This window comes from Orycteropus afer, unplaced genomic scaffold, assembly GCF_000298275.1.
Source record: "Orycteropus afer afer isolate SDZICR_OR568_19922 unplaced genomic scaffold, OryAfe1.0 scaffold00028, whole genome shotgun sequence".
Lineage (NCBI taxonomy): Eukaryota > Metazoa > Chordata > Mammalia > Tubulidentata > Orycteropodidae > Orycteropus > Orycteropus afer.
Genome location: NW_006921615.1, coordinates 3,371,526 through 3,377,705, shown reverse-complemented (window position 1 = coordinate 3,377,705; position 6,180 = coordinate 3,371,526).

Here is a 6,180-nt window from a genome sequence, read left to right as displayed (position 1 = left end):
AAACCCCGAGAGTTGGGAGGATCCGCCAGACCTACTCACGGACCCGGGACTCGCCAGCCTGCCAGCCTCCACCACTACTACGAGAGACGAACCCTTGGGTGTCTGTGAGTTCTGTGAGGGGTTACAGCGAAATACAGAACCCTAAGACTGGGGAAATTACTGGGAGTAGGAGGAGTTAATGTCTGAAATGATGGAATGGCATGGTAGTTTGGACATTTGGGACATCTTTAACCTCTGCCTCATGGGGACCAGCCTCGTGCTGATCTTTCTAAGAGAAATTGTTCAAGCACCGATCCACGGAACAATGTCTCTATTCCCAGGATGGCCTTGGATATACTGGAAGCAGGCCACATCCCTAGGGAAACTCCGTTTCAACAGATTGCCTGCTCAAAACATAATCATCTGATCCCATTATGGGAATATCCACATCACAACAGATTAAACCACACAGAATTGTGGTCCAGACAAGTTGACACACAGCTCCAACTATCACACTGATTTTTTTTTTTAATTTAAAATTCACTGTCTGCATAGCTGTTTTCTATTTGTTTCATTTGTCCTTGACACCTTTTCCCTCTTTTTCTGCATCTTTCAACTATTTTTCTATGATTCAATTTTTTCTTTGATTCAATTCAACTGTTGGCCTATTAATTTATATCTCTTATTTTACAAATTTAATGGCTGCCCATAAGGTTTATAATACACTTCTTTACCACAGTTTACCTTCAAATAATGTTATTTTGTCTTAAATATAGTGTAATAGCCTTACAACAGTATATTTCCAATGCCTCCCTCTCATCTATTGTGCTAATGTTGTTATTATGCATTTCACTTTGTTTTTGTTGTTGTTAGCTCCCATTGAGTAGGCTTTGACTCATGGACACCCAGTGCACAATGGAATAAAATGCTGTCTTGTCCTGCACCTCTGCCATGATCAATTGCAGACTGGACCATTGTAATCCACAGGGTTATCACTAGCTGATTTTTAGTAGCAGACTCTCAGGTCTTTTCTTCCTAGTGTGTCAAAGTCTGGAAGCTCCCCTCAGATATGTTCACCATCATACAAAAAAAAAAAAAAAAAAAACCACCAAACTTACTGCCGTTGAGTCAGTCTCCACTCATAGTGACCTCTCCTTGGGTTCCTGAAGCGATATCTCTATGGAAGTACATTGCCCAATTTTCCTTCCGAGGAGTGGCTGGTGGGTATGAACCACCAGCCTTCTGGTTAGCATTCAAATGTCTTAGACACTACACCACCAGAGCTTCTGTTCACCATCACCATGCAAACCGCCAGTGACAGATAGGTTATGGCTGTGCTTGAGGTTCGTTGGTTGGGAATTGGATCCAGGTCTCCTCAAGGAAGATAAGGATGCTGCCACTAATCAGCAATGTTCTCATTATTTTACTTTTATATATGCTACAAACTTGCAACACACTGCTACTATTTTTGTTTTAGACAGTCAATTTTATGCAGTGACTACAAATAATTTAAAAAATGTCTTTTATGTTTACTATCAGTCAAAGACATGATTTAACTTCCCTCTAGCAGTTTAAGGCTTTTTCTTTGTGTGTATGTGTATGTACACAAATGTGTATATCTTCGGTTTTTGTCTAGTATCAGATTCTTTCTGCCTAAAGATCTTCTTTTAAAAGTTCTTAGAATATATACCTGCTGATAATACATTCTCTCACTTTTGTCTCTCTGATAAAGTCTTTATTTTGCTTTAATTTTAGAAAGATATTTTAACTTGGTATAAAATTCTGTGTTGACTTTTATCTCAAGTCTTTAAAGATATCACTTCACTATTTTATCACTTGCCTATTTTCTGTTAGACATTGAACATATTAACATAGACCCCTCCTTGGGTTTCTGAGATGATATCACTATGGAATTAGATTGTCCAACCTTCCTTCTGAGGAGTGGCTGGTGGGTTTGAACTGCCAGCCTTCTGGTTAGCAGTTAAATGCCTTAGGCACTATGCCACCAGAGCTCCTCACATGCATATGAGGTGACTGAAAAGACCATGGCTTGGGTTAGGTACACCCTGGTCTTCAGAGGGACACCTTTGCTTCTTAACATTTTAAAGAGGTCTTTTGCAGAAGATTTGGCCCGGTGCATTACAATGTCTGATTTCTTGACTGCTGTTTCCATGGGTGTTTGTTGTGGATACATGTAAAATGAAATCCCTGACAATTTCAATCTTCTCTCCACTTATTGTGATGCTGCTTCTTGGTCCAGTTTTGAAGATTCTTTTTTTTTTTTTTTTATATTAAAGTGTAATTCATACTGAAGGCTATAGTCATTGACCTTCATCAGTAGTTGCTTCAACTCATCTTCATCTTCAGGAAGCAAGCTTGTGTCATCTGCATATCACAGGTTGTTAATGAATCTTCCTCCAAATCTGGTGCTGCATTCTTCTTCACATAGTTCAGCTTCTCGGATTATTTGTTCAGTATACAGATTAAATAAGTATGGTGAAAGGATACAACCCTGACACACTCCCTTCCTGATTTTAAACCAAGCAGTGACCCCTTGCTCTGTTCGAATGACAGCCTCCTGATCTGTGTACAGGTTCCTCATGAGTACAATCAAGTGTTCTGGAATTCCCATTCTTCTTAATGTTATCCGTAATTTGTTATGATCCACACAGTCAAATACCTTCACATAGTCAATTAAACACAAGTGAACACCACTCTGGCATTGTTTGCTTTCAGCCAAGATCCATCTGATGTCAGCAATGATATCCCTCATTTCACATCTTCTTCTAAATCCAGCTTGCATCCCTGTCAAGATACTGCTGCAATCATTTTTTGAATTATCTTCAGCAAGATTTTATTTACATGTGATATTAATGATATTGTTCGATAATTTCCACATTCTGCTGGATCACCTTTCTTTGAAATGGGCATAAATATGGATCTCTTCCAGTCAGTTGGCCAGGTAGCTGTCTTCCAAATGTTTTGGCAGAGCTGAGTGAGTGCCTCCAGCACAGCATCTGTTTGTTGAAACATTTCAAAAGGTATAACGTCAATTCCTGGAGCCTTGTTTTCCACCAATTCTTTCAGTGGATCTTTGATTTCTTTCAATACCATTGGCTCTTGATCATATGCTACCTCCTGAAATAGCTGAACATTGATCAATTCTTTTTGATACAGTGACTCTGCACATTTCTTCCATCATTTTTGGATGCTTCCTGCATCATTCAATATTTTGTTCATAGAATCCTTCAATATTACAACTCAAGGCTTGAATATTTTCTTCAGTTCTCTCAGCTTGAAAAATGCCAAGTTAAAATGATGATTCTACATCTAAATATTAATTATATTTTAAAACTGTCTTTTTAATTTCTTTCCATCCAGTTTGTACAATAAGGAGATATAAATTGGAAAATTCCATAGGATCTGAATTTTGTGCCTTTATGTGTCCATTACTCAAAGAATATTAGAGGCATGATAGCTGTCCTCTATCTCTACAAGCAATCATTTTGTCTCATTCCTTTTATTTTAAAATTTGATTTCTTTTTTCTCAGTTTTTATCTTCCTTGGTCTCATTGCACACCTGCTTCCTATAACTTCTGTGAAATGTGTATATCCTCGTTCTCCTAATTCTAATTATGCTGCTCTCTTCCTCATGCTCTTAACATGGTAAGTTCCTAGAGTTATCACACTCATTTATTTTTCAGCCCCTTTATTCTAACCTATGGTTTAACTTAAGATTCTTCATTAATTCAAATCTTTTAAATCATTTAGTAAACTTTGTAATTTTCTTCATGTGGATCTGACATCTCTATTGTTAGGACTGCTCCATAGCATTTTATGATTTTGATTCTACTATGAATCAACAAACCCAAATTATATTATCTAATTGTAATTGTTAATGTTTTAAAACTATTGATACCTATATGTTATGTAAGATTATAAAAATTCATTTTAATTAATAGAGATTTTCCCTTTAACTCTTCTGGGTTTCTTAGTTTTAAAAAATGTCTTGTTCTTACTGATATGGTAAAACCTTTCAGAAGAAATGAAAACAGCGATGATGGTAATGTTTGATAAATTTCCAATTTTACTGAAACTGTCTCTATGGTACCAAACCCAAAACCAAACTCACTGCCATTGAGTTGGAGCTGACTCATGGCAACCCCTCCTTGGGTTTCTGAGGTGGTATCACTATGGAAATAGATTGCCCAATCTTCCTTCTGAGGAATGGCTGGTGAGTTTGAACTGTCAGCCTTGGTACATAATTATATATAATGTTGGTTGATCATTTTGAATAATAATTCTGCGTTTTTATCTTGTCATTTTTAGTCTCTATGTAATCTGTTCTTGATGAACTTCTCTTGTTTTCTATATCACTTACTCCATTTTTTGTACAATTGATTTTGTTCTTATCTTGTGACAAAAGTTTTGTTTTTGTATTTTTATATGTCTATCTGCTTTCCTGATACCTGCCATTTATCATTTTTGTCTCATCTTTCCTATATTTTTCAATAATGAAATATAGCCTTCTTCGCACTCAGTGAGTATAATCACCTCCATTTAACCTAGCTCAAAGAGCAAGGCTCAAAGTCTTGGATTTTAAGCTCTAAAATCCAGAGAAGAAAAAATCTTAAAACTGAGGCAAGATATGGCAAGAGCAGGACTTTTTGAAATTTTTTGCTATTATCAGTAATTTGGAAAGAGAATAAATAGACTCTGGCCACGATCCACTCCAGCCAAATAAGCTTTTACAGGCTCGAGAAAAGGAGATTTAGAGAGAAGGAAGGACTTAAGTTTGGATGATTTTAGACAAAGATGAGTTCCCCAGTGAGGCTTGAGTGAATATAAGAATCCCTAAAGAAGTCTAGGAATATGAAACACAGACAACTTGTACCTTGCTATCCAGGGTGCTATCTAAACTTGTAGAAGAGTGTCCCCAGCCAAAATGTTTTCGTCAAAATATAGGAAAGATGTAATAAGGAGTAACCAAGCAAAGAGGACCTGTGATATCTTCCAAAAAGCATTTTGAATTTCCCTGTGCCCCAGAGGAGGCTAGAAAAACAGATAAGACTTCCTGGAAGAGAATATAATCATGGCAATAGAATTTTATTGTGGATTTTGGCATTGACTTTCAATTGGAAACCACATTATATAGCTCATTATATAGTGTTGTGTTGATGACGAACACAAGAAGAGACAGAGGACAACTTCAGACTAGACTCTTCTTTCCAATACCATGAAACCACTAAGATTTTTCCCCTCCCCTGAGCTACAGATTCCTCCTTAGAGAGGAGAAGTAGGTAGAATTCTTGAACTTATTTAATTCTGATATGATTGGGAAAAGCAAATTCTAAAGAGACCATATTTACCTAAAATTGCCTAAGATTATTAATATTCTTCTTCTTCCTCAAGACAGAATGTGAAGTCCAGAAAAAGATCAACTTATGTTATATAAAAGCAGAGAAATTTACTACCTTTTCTACACTGACTTTATCATGGCCTGTGAAAATTTATACCCACTACATTTTGACCCAAGAGTCTATATATACCTTCTCCTCCACAGTAATATCCATTTTCTTTTCTTCTTTAGGGCAGTGTTTGTTTCTTTTTTTATGGAATATTTTCATAGATTTCATTTATCTGTTCTTGAATGAAGAATGACCTACTAAACTGACATGTGGCATGTGTTTCTTTTGGAACCTTCACAGTTCTTCAAGATGCTGTCAGATTTGCTCTCTTATATCTTAAGGCAGAATGAAGCTCAATAGGCTAAGAGGCCCCAACCAACCTTGCCATATGTATAGTACAGTGTCAACTGTGCTGAGGCAGAAGCTTTTAGACCAGCTATCTCAATTAATCCTCTGGCTCAGTAGCTGTGAAATGCAGGAAAAATCATTTAATTTTTCTGTATTTGAATTTAATTACCTGTAAAACTATGCTAATGATGTTACAAACAAAGAACCATGCTGACAATGTTACCTAACAAGGCTGTTGTGAAAATTAAATGAATTAAATAAAAGTAAAATGCTCAAAATATTGTCTAGAACATAGCAAACACTGTGTTAGTTGACATTTTTGTTATCATTATTCTTTTTTTTTTTTTTTTTTTGATTTGGGTGAAGATTTACAGAGTAAATTCACTTTTCATACAGCAGTTCACATATACTTTGTCTCATGTCATTGACCAAAATTTACAATGCA